This window comes from Psittacula echo (assembly GCF_963264785.1).
Source record: "Psittacula echo genome assembly, chromosome: Z".
NCBI lineage: Eukaryota > Metazoa > Chordata > Aves > Psittaciformes > Psittacidae > Psittacula > Psittacula echo.
This window is the reverse complement of record NC_137742.1, coordinates 16375604-16388725: the sequence shown is the minus strand read 5'-3', so window position 1 is coordinate 16388725 and position 13122 is coordinate 16375604. Positions and strand designations below refer to the sequence as shown.

At 38.2% G+C, this 13122-nt stretch overlaps 1 protein-coding gene across 1 annotated transcript in view; it reads left to right on the top strand.

Moving 5' to 3' along the window:
- The window catches only part of PLCXD3 (phosphatidylinositol specific phospholipase C X domain containing 3), a gene marked incomplete at both ends in the record, with an annotated part of 83215 nt that overhangs the window by 13237 nt on the left and 56856 nt on the right, over positions 1–13122 (top strand). The window lies entirely within an intron of this gene.

Here is a 13122-nt window from a genome sequence, read left to right as displayed (position 1 = left end):
AATACAGCTGGAGATCCTTGAGAGATCATGCAAGTAACCAGATAGGGTGACTTTGGTATTAGCCCAGACCACGTGCAGCAGACTCCATATCATTGTGTAAAATGGTCAGTGATATGGCTGGTTTATGACAGGCCTCCTGGCTTTTGCTGGTGCTTGCAGAGGGAGATGTGAGATCAGATATTCAGTAAAGTGACTTAGAGCCAAAGACATGTACGTAAAGCTTGTCTAAGAGAAATAGAGCATGGAAAGTTGCGCATCGTTTAACCACCTCCACAGCCTCTGTCCTAAACACAAATTGTAAACAAGTCATACGACAGGATGTTTTCCATGTTTCATGAACCAGAAAACTAAATGGCTTGCTTAAAATGGGGGAGACAGAGGCAGGAGTAGGAAGTAAACCCATGTTTTATAGGTCTTAATTTAGTGACAAAGAACCAGAGTTGTGGGATTTGTTTCCTAAAGTAAAGATCATTGAGCCAGTTCCATATCACCATAATCTTTAATATATGCTAGTTGGCAGCAGGGACAAGGTGTGAGACCCAGAAGTCTCCTTTAGCCCAGTCTGAAACCTTGAAGGCACTGGTAGTTCCATACATTCACCCAAAATCATGCAAGACAGAGAATACGGTAAGTTAAAAGGGGAATAAATACACTGAAGTCTGGACAGGTGAGTACAAGCCATTTAGGATACTACTCTAAATTTTTGCCTGCAGATTAGGGAGTGAGTGCTGCCAGATTTAGCTCCATCTCTTTGCAAAACATTGCTTCAGAAAGCATCTAGAGTGCAGCCCAAGAGTGGTTTTCTAACATATTTCACTTCTAAGGCTTGAGTAAAAGTGAAGGAAAATGGGTGTGCAGAAGAAGTGGGCATAGGTATTACACTGCTTTTGGGAAAATAAGTTAAAATAGCAAACCCTACATTTTTCTACCAAATAAGAGGATATATGCAGGCACTTTACCAGCTGCTAATTTTATCTGTAGGCTCTGAAAAGACTGCTTTACTTCTGTCATTCTGATGTAAATTCTGAAAATATGTATCTCTGTGATACCCCTATCTATTAAATTTTGACCTCAAGACCTCTTGAGGAGGGAAATAACTCCTCAAAGGAAAGAGGAAAGAATTGCCTTTATACCACTGCAGCCCTGGTGTTTTTTTTAAAAAAAATGTGAAAGTAACAGAATTTGCTGTGGAGTTTAAATAAAAGGGATGATAAACCATGCAGAAAAAAGGTTTCTGTGAGCTCCCAGGAGAATGGGGCTGTGTTGCGACTATTCAGCACTGAGCTGTTTTGCAGTATTGAAATTTTCCACGAGTGCCCGGCTAGAGTATTTAAAGTGAAAGCTGTTGATGAAAGACTTTTAGGGTGCCAAATTTGAATCAAGATATGGAATTGTTGAGGGCCTAAAATGATGTTTGCCAGTAGGCCTGTGCCTGCTGTTGCATGCTTCTTGCTGCTCTCCTTCACAGTGAATTCAAGTTGACTTCAGAGAAATAAGCTGATGAATGACTTTGGCAAAACCACAGGTTAAAATTAGTTTACTGTTGTTCTGTTGTGTACGATACTTGCTAGAAAGGAAATAAGATCTTGGTAGTACTGCTTGCATCCAATCAATCTCAATGGATATCAGGTGAATACAGCATTGAATTGGTAAAACTGGATTCTTGGCAGGGTTTTTTTTCCACTGCTGCAGTGTTTGGGTCCTGTTTCATTTAATGTTTTTCATTAACAACCTAGATGAGAACCAGCTTATTATGGAAATAAGTGAGTAATGACAATTGAAAGAAACACATGAGGAAAACGGTAGCTCATATTGTACTACAGTGAAATGAACTTCATTTGGATAAAAATAAACTGATAGGCTGGGGCTGGACTGTAGAAATATTCAACAGGCAGCTGTTTTTTTAGAAGGAGGGTTTAAAACATGATAATTCAGGAGGAGACCTGGAGGGTAACGGTGGCTGGGATTTTGACAGATAAGGCAGCTGGGAAGAAAACACCACTGCATGCTTCAGCCACATGCTCTGAAGCACAGTGTGTAGCATAGAGATGGTAGTCTGATGTGGGTGTAAATGAGGTATGGTATTCATTGTTACTGAAAATACAGGCAGAAATGGAAGCTAGAAGTGAAGTACAAAGCCTTTTGAGGTAGTATGTCAGTGTGAGGAGTAGTGAAGCAGGAAATCAGGCTGAGATCAGCATGAGGTGATAGCAACTGAAAAAATGTATTGATGGTGGATTAACTTTACATGTGATTCAAAAAAAAAAAAAAAAGAAAGAAAGTATGATCCCTTTGAGCTCCTTTAATCATGGATTGAAAAGAGTGCCTCAATGTCAAACAAAAAGTTACCACATTACCAGGTGGGTGTCCTGCCTGACCTCAGAAACCTTCTCTTTCCATCCTTTACTCATCTTCAGTAAACCTAAGTTAAAATGTATTTTTCAACCAGCCTTAGTTGTAGTAATGAGTGATAAATCACAGTAGTTCACATGTAAAAACTTGACAGCCTCTGGGGGATGAAGCTTATGCAGTCTTCTTGAAGCTGCAGCTTGGCACATCTTCACCATCACCTATAACTATCTTCTAATCCTAGTATGTAGGTAAGATCAGATGGATTACATGGTCATCAGCTGTGCAGGTGACTTTCTGCTGCAGGTTGACAGCATGTCAGTGTTGGCTTACTCACGAGGAAACCTTACGTGAACACTTCTAGAAATACAAGGAAATTAATCTTAAGAGATGAAAAATGTTTATCCATGTCTCATTGATTTCTCGTCAATTGAGATCACCTTCCATCAAAAAATACTTAAGAGAAGTAGCGTAGAGAGTAACAATTAAGGTACTTTTATAGTTCTTTATTAGACAGCAAATCCAGAGAATTTGCTGCTAAGACAAACTGTGGGTTCGTTACTGGAACAGTTACTACTTAAAAATTGACACTAGGTAATATCTAGGTAAGGTTGTTTTTGCCATGCTGTATAAAAAGTCTGAGCAAGTACCGGAGGAGTGGATTTTCCTGCATGGCTCAACCTGCTCTCTGAGCTCTTCTCTGCAGGGGCTTCTTAAACTCAGCCAAAACGCAGTGCTCCTTTTCAGTGATTTTTCAGTTTTGTGCTGAGAAGCTCCATCTGGGTAAAGAGATGGAGCTGAGAGCTCCATCTGTGACCTTGGAGCCTCTCTCTAGACAGTTGTGTGTGGTAGAGCTTAGCCAATTGAATTACAGCCTGGTAATTATGCAGAGATCACTCCTTATAAAGAAGCAAATTCTGGATAATTTTCTCTTGCCAGTGAGGTTTTTTTATGTGAACAAACACACTGGTAGGACTGCTTACACCTTAAGAAGCGTTTTACAAGCTGGAGGATGACAACCAAAGTTTAGCCTTAACTAGTCATGGGTGTAATTCAGAGGGAATGAAATTCATGCCTTAACGCTTTGTTTGAGTCAAAGCACATTCTGTCTTAGAAGAAAATCTAAAGCAGGAAGCTGTGAGAAAATATATTAACGATTAAATACAATATTACTTTCCAAGGTACAGTAATACTTTGAAGTTAGCTTTCCCTGAGCCATGGGGACAGACCCGACCAAATACTGTACCACGGCAGTTCCTTAAAGCAATGCTGCCTTCAGCTTGCTTCCTATCAGTCTTGAGCTAGGTAGACTAAACCATTATTTTTGGCTTTTGCTTACACTGTCTTTACTGCTGTACCAGCATTTCAGCCTTATCCACATGGAAGAATATCTTCAAGATCCACGCACAGAGAAAATTTGGCTTCTTCATGTGTGGTTCTGGGGCACTTGTCATGTCCTATGTTGAAGAAATACTTCCATAAAATGAAGGCAAACTGGAGATTCGGTGATGTGGAAAAAAAATGAGCAGTATCTCCTTTACAAAGCTTATCTTGTAGACATATATGCTTTAAAAGAATTCCTATTAGTTTTAATTTACACAGTTCCTGAATGTATGTGTTCAAATGCTGTGATGCCTAGCAAGGAGCCCACATTATATCAAATTACCTTCTTCTCCTTTAGAGATTAAAGCTAATTTTCTGAGCTGTCCCCGTATCTGCAAAAGAAAGAAAGAACTAAGCCAAACCCCACATGATTACTACAGAATCTATTACTCTGTTCATACTATTTGAACAGTCCTTCCAGCCCTAATACACTTTGAGGTACCCTATGAAGATTCTCTTTTTATCCTCATAAAGGCATTATGCCTTTCAAAGAGTATTTGAGGGTCAGGTACGCAGAAGTGTTGTTCTGTATAGAAGTGTGTTTCTGTCTGTTCTGTGCTACATAATCATAATTCTCTGGTTGCCTAAGAAAAGGGTATTGCTGTTTAATATATTGGAATAGGAGATAAAAGCCTCAAGAAAAAGTACATGGTGAGGAATCCCTTACCTCACCCAAAGGGAGGACAGGGAAGCTGGTGATATCAGGAGATGAGGCTGAAATCTTTGCTGCTTCTGTACATTTCAGTCTCCGTATCCTTGGGGGTCATTTGAAGATGAAGTCCCATCATTCCATAAGCTGCCCTTTTAAAGCTTTTAATGATGCATTTTATTCTGGCACTAGAAATTATGAAATCCTGAGGAGACCATTTGCTATATTAACACCATGAAGAAGGCTGATGTTAGAGACCTGTGAGATTCATATTTCTGATGGAACTGTCTCTTCCTACATGGTATGAAAATGTTTCTGATTAAATGCTTCTGAGTCTGATTAAAGAATATGAGCAATGTTTCTTCAGGATGGCTCTCCGGTAACAACACAGCTATCACAGCATGCTTTAGGGGTAGTCAGAAGTGAAACATAAGTGTAATTTTTACTACATGTATATTCAGCTTGGAATTAAACTGTGTTTTTACCAATAAAACTGCTAGCACAACTGATAGATTAAGAAGTGGAATCTGTTAAAGTGAGATTTGAGTTCTTTGCAGAAAAAGCACTCCATCTCAGCATGAGGTTTCAGGTTTGCTGTACAGTCTGTTGCATGGAATTATTTTGTAGCTTGAGCTGGTTTCTTCTTCAGTGCTATGCAACAGTCCAGCATAAATAACTATTGCCTATTCTGAACTTCGAGGTCTGTAAAAAGACCATGATCTGAAATTCTGCAATACTGTCATTGTGTATTTTCCAGTAAATTCTATATTATCAGGACAGAAGTTGGAAAGTAACATGTGCTTTTCTTCATTAGCAGTTGACAAAAGCCAACAAAACCCCAATACTTTATTTGGGATGGAAAATTAGGCATTTCCTCGTTCAAAATGAAAGTTTCATTTCAGTCATGAGCCAATTTAAATTTATTAACTCAGTAATAAAAAGATACATAAATCCCAAAGAATTTATTTCAAACCAAGATATTACGTTTAAAAGCACCATATAAATACCTGTACTTTATTCTCCCCACTGTCCTGCTCTCCAGCAGTGTCTGTATGCAGAGTTGTAAGGAAGAGCAAGAACAGGGGCAAGCAAATCTGATGCTTCCCTTTTAAACTCTTGCAGTTTCCAGCTACTGAAAGTGATATAAATTTTGTTTCATTGAAATACTTGTGAATCTTCTAAATCTTTTGGTGATGCTGGATGGAGAGGTGCATGCTTTTTCAAGACCATGAAAAATGTTCAGCTAGTTCTGTTCAGAAAGCCTCTAAGGTCAAAATAGCTTCATATTCTGTGAGGTTTTGAAGATCTTGATGGTTTCCTAACTTCTGTCTGGGTAATTTTACAACTGGGACATTTCTTGTAAAGGATCCATTTGCAGGGAGCTGAATGCCCCTGTACAGAATGCTGTACTTAACCAAAACTGCACATATTAAGCTCCTATTTTAAAGCTGTTGTAAGAAATTGAGCTGATTTCTTGTTGAAAGCTTCCCTTTCTATGAAGTCTGTAATCTAAGTTTTTGGGATTTTTTGGTGGGTTTTTTTGGGTAGGGGTTTTTTTTTTTTTTTTTTTTTTTTTTTTTAGCCACTTATGTCAGATATTTCAGGTTTTGGTGAGCGTGGACTTAGATCAGAAGTAGGACTTATAGGATGGAAACACTTGGCAAAGAGTCAAGATGAGCAGGAGCTCAAGAACTAAACAAGTTTCTGCCTCCAGTGTCTTAAATCCACTTCTTTTGTGGAGCTGTTGTAGGCTATTTTTCGTTTAACAGCCTATATCTAGTTCTAATATGATTTTGGTGTGAATCTGTAGATATTGTCTGTTAATTCCCTTGGGTGTTTCTGTTCTGTAAAGCATCTATGTAAGATTACTTTCTTCCAAAATAATACTTGCAGGCATTTTTGAACAATAAAATATGTAAGGTTGGATTGATTGGTGATCACACATGAAAGATTAGTGTTATGTCTTACAGATTTAAGTAAGAGAAAATATTTTATGAAATGGACGTGTCCATCTAGGTCTAACAGAAATAATCCTTTGCCTATTGCAAGACCTGGGCAATGTGGCCTTATTACCACTTTGCAGAGGCTTCTGAGAACTCTGTCAGAAACCAAACCATTACTAGTTATTTTTATTAAAAAAAAAAAAAAAAGCCCACCATCAAAATCAAAAACATTCAAGAAGCAGAAGCTACTTCTGACAAGGTTATAGAACAATATTCCACTGCAACAAGGATTTTACTGTCTGTTTCAGGAGTAAATTTACCTGAATAGCTAAATGACTGATTTACTTGTGTCTGCCTTGAAGCACAGAGTCTTTTTTAGTCTTTTAGGAGCAGAAATGTGGTTTTTAAGGGCCAGAAACAGGCAACAATATCTGAAAAACTCAGATATGCAGACAATACATGGGCTGCCAGAGTATGGCTCTCCAGATTGAGCAAGGATCAATAATTGTGGTACTGTTAATCAAGGGCATTTAATCATGGATACAACAAATTCTCATAACTAGATTTTTTTCTCACTTTAATTCTTTCTTCATAGTCATTAGTTAATTGACTTAACGGATAGTGCAATACCATTGACTGGTAGAATTTTTGTTTTCCTTACTCTTACTGTCTCTTGACATTATGAAATGTTACAAAATGTTTCAGCTTCAATCTTTTAAAAATCAAACCATTATTTTGTAGTATTGGAATAAGATAGTTTCTTCTGTCTTCACCCTTTTTTTGCAGAAAAAGTAATGTTTAGTAAGGGTTTTGCTTTGAATGTTTATCTTCCCCAAAGCAGAATATGATCTCAAGTATGAACAGTTAAGAATGAATTTATAAGCATAGTCTGTCTTGGGATGGATTGGGGTAGACAAAGCAGGGTATAGCAATGAAAAACATGTTTTCAGCTATAACTTGTATTTATTCAGCTTTTCTGATGGAAGTATAACCCTACCAGAATAAGACTTGCTTAGGTTGAGCTTGGTACTCAGGATGTTTTATAAAAGCTCAAATTCTAAAAGCCTACTCATATCCTCAAACCAGAAAAAGTCAGAATGTGAATAGTCAGAATGTGATCCCAGTTCAACAGGTTAAAAACATTAAGAATGTAGTGAATAAAAAGTATGAAAAGGTACTACTTAATGTAGTGATCCAGTGAACTTTCCTGAACAACACTCGCATAACCTTTCTTACAAGCAGCAGTTATGCGAAGGAAACTAATTTGAGGAAGTTTACTCAGCAGTACTCATAGGAGAGTAAAGTGATGAATCTGACTGATAAATAAGCTGCAAAACACAGATGCTATTATTAGTCCCAGTTAAATAGATGTTTTCAAAGCAACCTGTGGACTAAGCTACATGATATGAAGAGTGAATCTGTATGCTTGGCATGTGTAAGGACTAGAAGCATGAACAGCTGAGCTACAAGTAATGGGAGGAAAGTCTGTAAGCCACACAAAGGCAGTGAACCTTCTCAACAGGAGATCAACAAAAGGCGGAGGTAATATGCATGAAAACACTTTTTAATTACTTGTTTTTGACACAAGCACTGGACTCCCGAGAAGCAAATTATATCTGTAAATATTTTTTAGGCTTCCAGGTATTTAATTCAGGTGGAGATTTACATAATGCAAATATTTTTCTGTGGTATTTGACTTACTTAACACAGCATACCTGTCAGTTTTGAATTCTTGCTGATACTTGCTAAGGTAACATGCATGTATGAGTTTACTTTCATGGGAGCTGGTAAAAGTTTGACTATTAATTTTCAAATGCACCTGGAATTTATGAAACCATGCTCTCAAAGTCAGAATTAGGTCAGTGCTTAAGGTCTGTATATGTGTTGCTCTAAGCTGGCCCATTTTAACCTTAAGTAAATGCATGTGTGTTTCCCTGAGGACAGAAAGCATTTTTAACGTTTTCAAGGCATTTTGACAGTGTCCCTTTTATGTCACCATGTTTCCTAACATTCCCTACTGTCTGTCACTGTCTGGGTGTGCTGTTTTCACCACATGTTCTTGAATTCCCAGAAAGCACAGTGAGTAGGATTATGATGTAACAAATGATTGCAAGGATCTATCACAGCCTTTTAAATGTACATGTAACAAGTCTTTAGACTCTCATTCAAATAATTCATGGACATTTTCATTCATTTGTGTATATACATATATATGAATAAAACCTTATCTTTGTGTATATGTATGTATGTGTATATGTATGTATATTTATGTATGTGTATATATATATATAATTTATCCATTCATGTTTTTTTCAGCTGGTGAGCTAGGCTTTCACCTATAGTGGTCTTCTCAAGTATCTTCTGTTTCTTCAGGGTAAAGAGCTAAAATCACAGTATGACTTCTCTGCTTAAAATTTATCACTACTTAATTGGTACATTGGAGCTGGCAACATTCAGTGTCCTTACCTCTGTGCTAGACACGAGCTGTGCCACTGATTTGAGAGGTGTTTATTCAAAGTACCTGAAAGACTACCTTCTCTTCGTCAGATATTGTAACCAGCTGAACACAGGGCTTTGTAGCTAACTTACCTCATCAAAACTGAATGAAACTGATAATATCACTTGTATCTGGACTTGAAGACTATGCACTCACTTTTCCTCCAGAGAGATGCTGTAGTGACAGGGGTTTCTTCTTAGTTTCTGGAAGTTAGCTCTTTGAAACACACTGTTAAAAATGGACTCCCAGAGGCACGTGTGACCAACCTGTCCCTCTCCCTGCTGTGCACACTCAAAGGGCTTGAAGAATAAAGAGCCTGGGCTTTCTCTGAACTGGACTTGGGCACAGGCCTTATAAACTGAAAAGAATAGTTAGGATGCATGTTATTCCTAATCTGTTTGAATTTGTACGGTTATATAGAATCACAGATTAGTTTGAGTTGGAAGGGACCTTTAAAGGTCATCTTGTCTAACCCTCCTGTAATGAGGAGGGACAGCTTCATGATCAAATGCTTCCTAGTGACAAGTACAGTGTTACTTTGGAGAGTACTTTTTTCTCCCAACATGTGTACATAATCTGTCTAATTCCCGAGCTCCTCTTCATGAGAGCAGCAGCCCACCTTCCCACTGCAGGTAGCTACCAGGCACTTGTAGCAGGCTCATGCTTTGATCTTACATACTTGCAAGATGACACTTAAGCTCAGTAGCCCTGTGTTGAAGCATGTTCCCTGCAAATAACTCGGCATTGATACTTCTCCTTGGGTTATGAAACTATAGGATATGGTACCACAGGTCATTTCCTTACATCAAAGGCTCCTTGGTAGCTAAAGCGTGCCTTTGTCAAAGATCTGTCTGTGTGTGGACAGCAGCATAGAGTATGCTCCTTCAGGTCTCTAGCTAGTAACAGCAACTTCAGACAGAAGCTTGCCTGAACACTTTTATATGAGGACTGAAGCACAAGGCATCTGGAGCAAAATAACAAATGCTTATACACAAAACTTCCTCTACATTTCCTTAACCTTGCCCACAGTACAGATTTTCAGCAAAGTTATTATGACTCTGCTTCTATTTCTGTCCCATTGCACAGTTTTTTCTTCTGTTCTTGTTTGGTCTGTTCTGATATAGATGATCCATTTTATTACATTGTCCCTTCCTGTCTTTTCTTTGAGGTTTTTCCATTTTCTATTTAGGATTTGTGATTTTTTCAATATCTTCTCTTACTGTCCATCGCTTTCTCTTCCCCCAGCTGCTGAGTATTTGTGTTTGGTACAATGGTTAGGAACCATTAGCAAGGTAGTCATCTTTGGCAAGGAGCTGTCATTGTCAAGGATCAGTATTTACTTTGTCTAGACAGACACAGAGATATTTCAACTTCCCTCTTAAGAAAAGAGGCATGGAGTAAAAGTTAAAAGCAATTCAGAGAGCTGCTACAGTGAGACTGGAATTTTTAAGATGAAGCAGTCAGATTAACTACATTCACCTGATGCCAAAGTTTGTTTCCTGTTTTAGTGTTCTGCTGGGTTTAAAGGGCTTCAGAAATGGGATGGTTATGAACAAATAAGTCATGTCTCCAGGGACAATATCATGAATGATGTGTACCAGTCAGAAGTCTGCAAAGGATATGTGTACCACAATTTCAAGCTGAAATAGGTGCCATCTCTGTAACTGCACATATCATCAATTGGATTGAAGGAGGAGTCCTAATTAATTTTGCTATGATTCTGCTTTTGGAATTAAATTCTTACATCTGTAGACTGAAGAAGATGGATTCAGGAACCTTGTTTGCTAGGATTCATTAGAGGTAAGGCTGTTTTTCAAACTGTGGAATACAGATGTAGAATCAAACTTGACAGTGAAATGGGCACTGCCTTCAGAGGCTTTAGGCAAATTCTGTGTCCTTCTACTTTCTTCAATTAAGTGCTTGTCATCCCCCCCAGCTTTGCTGTGACAGTGGGATGCTGCTACGGACATTCTCTACTGAATGGAATCTAAAAGGGCTTTGAAATATTGATGAATAAAAGGTTAATTTTGAATTCTTCATCAATCTGGACTAATTGAAATTCAGTGTACTTTTGTCCGAGAGACTTTGACATTATGTGGTTTAAGATGTCTGCATATTTAAATGAGCATGGAGCTCCAGGAGTTTACTTTGCCAAAGGCCAAGGTGTTAGGTTTAATAGAAGAAAATCATAGAATCAATTAGGTTGGAAAAGACCTTTAAGGTCATTGAGTCCAATCATTAATCTAACTTCCAAGTTCACCACTAAGCCATGTCCCTAAGTGCCAAATCTACACGCCTTTTAAATACACACGAGGACAGTGACTCCACCACTTCCCTGGGCAACCTGTTCTAATACTTGACAACTCCTGTGAAGGAATCCTAATATTCAATCTAAACCTTCCCTGGTGCAGTTTGAAGCTCTTACCTCTTGTCCTATCACTTGTTTCTTGGGAGAAAAGACTGACCTCCCCTTCACTACAATGTCCTTTCAGGTAGTTGTAAGGAGTGATAAGGTGTCTCCTCAGCCTCCTTTTCTCCAGACTAAACATCCCCAGTTCCCTCAGCCATTCCTCCATAAGACTGTGTTCCAGACCCTTTACCAACTTTGGTGCCCTTCTTTGAACCCGCTTCAGCACCTCAATGGCTTTTTTTCTTGTCATGTGCTTCTGTTTATAGTTATGCCAGTGTTCCAAATTCTGCTCTTGCATATTCTTTGACTGTGGTCGGATAATGCTGCTTCCATTGAGCTAATCCAGACATAACATCTTATAGAGCTTGTGCCTCAGGCTATATAATATTAATAAATAAATACTGAATCTATCTGAACAACCATATCCTGTAAGCAGAGATGTAAAACTTGTTGGTGTATATTTGTGTTCCTTTCTTACCCTGGATTACTGATCTGCTATGGCTTCAGTCTTGAACACTTGCTTTTGTGCTTGTGGCTTGGAAGACCTGAGCCAGCTAGAGTGATGGTCATCTTGCTTCTGTCTTCATTTGTCTTTTGGTTGTCTGATGGTTTTGCCTAATTAAAATAAATGAATTTCTATTATGTCTGTGTTTGGAAATAAAGAATGATAGTCACAGATCCTGATTGTCTTTAGTGGGATAAAACTTAACAAAGTACAATGGAAAAGAAATGTTAATACTTGGTTTTTTGCAGTCAAACGTTTCATTTCAAATGGATAAAACCAACTAACATGTTATAACCTCTTTATGCTACCAGGATAAAGGAGCACAAGAAGCTGTGGCAGATGACTGGAGGAAATGCAGAAATATTTCCTTCTGCCTCAGGACAATACATTATTCAATGATTGCCACTGTGATATGTGCCTGACTGAGCCAAACCCTGACATAAGTCAGTGCTCCTCAGATTACATTTGTGCTAGAGTGAGCACCGACTATGTTTGCATAAGCAGCAGCCACTCAATAGGAATGGCTCCAAGGAGAAGGTGCTAATGATAGGTCACCAAAATATCTGCTTCACTGATGGTTGTCCAAAAGATTAGTTCCAACTGTGTATGTGCCATCAAAGCATTTATGTGAGGCTATCTCTGGCACTATGGATTTAGCCACTTCACTGCCAGAGAAGATAAACTTGGACTCTCTTGCTCTTGCCTCCTTAATGTTTTTTTCCTGCAAAATTGGGTAGATGATTGGTGGTATGTGCACAGTAATAAAGCTTGTCAGACACAGCCAGACAAAATTCTTCTGAATTCACATTTAATTTATTCACAACACAGCATGCAGCAAAGCTGATGGCTGCAAGTTAATGTGCTGCACTTTAATAAGATTACTGTTTGCCTCCTAGGTTTTGAGGTTTATGCTAGCTTTGTTTGTCAACCTGGCCAAAGCCAGAGCCATAAGGAATCACAGCTCTACACTGAAATATTCTATTTACTTCGCAGATGCTTTTGCCAGAAGAGAAAACAGTGAAGTAATTAAATAGTGCTGCTTCTATTTTAGAACTGGATTTTTTTTTTTTTTTTTTTTTTTTTTTTTTGGAATGCAGTTTAAAATATGTACTTGTCAGTGTTCTGGCTTACAAATATTACCAGATAAAAATACTTTATTCACAATTCCTCTGTACTTGTGGAATTCGATTTCCACCTGTCTTTGAAACTGGATCCTCTCTTCTTGTTTCCTTTAGAGGTGTGTATTACTGGGAAGAAGGGGCAGGTGAAGAAATGTAAGAACTCTGTAATATCAAATGCAAATGCAGAAATTTCAGTGTGACAAGAGCTGCAAAGTCTCCTGTTAAACAACAGATTATATGGTTCCACTTATATTTATGCCAATTG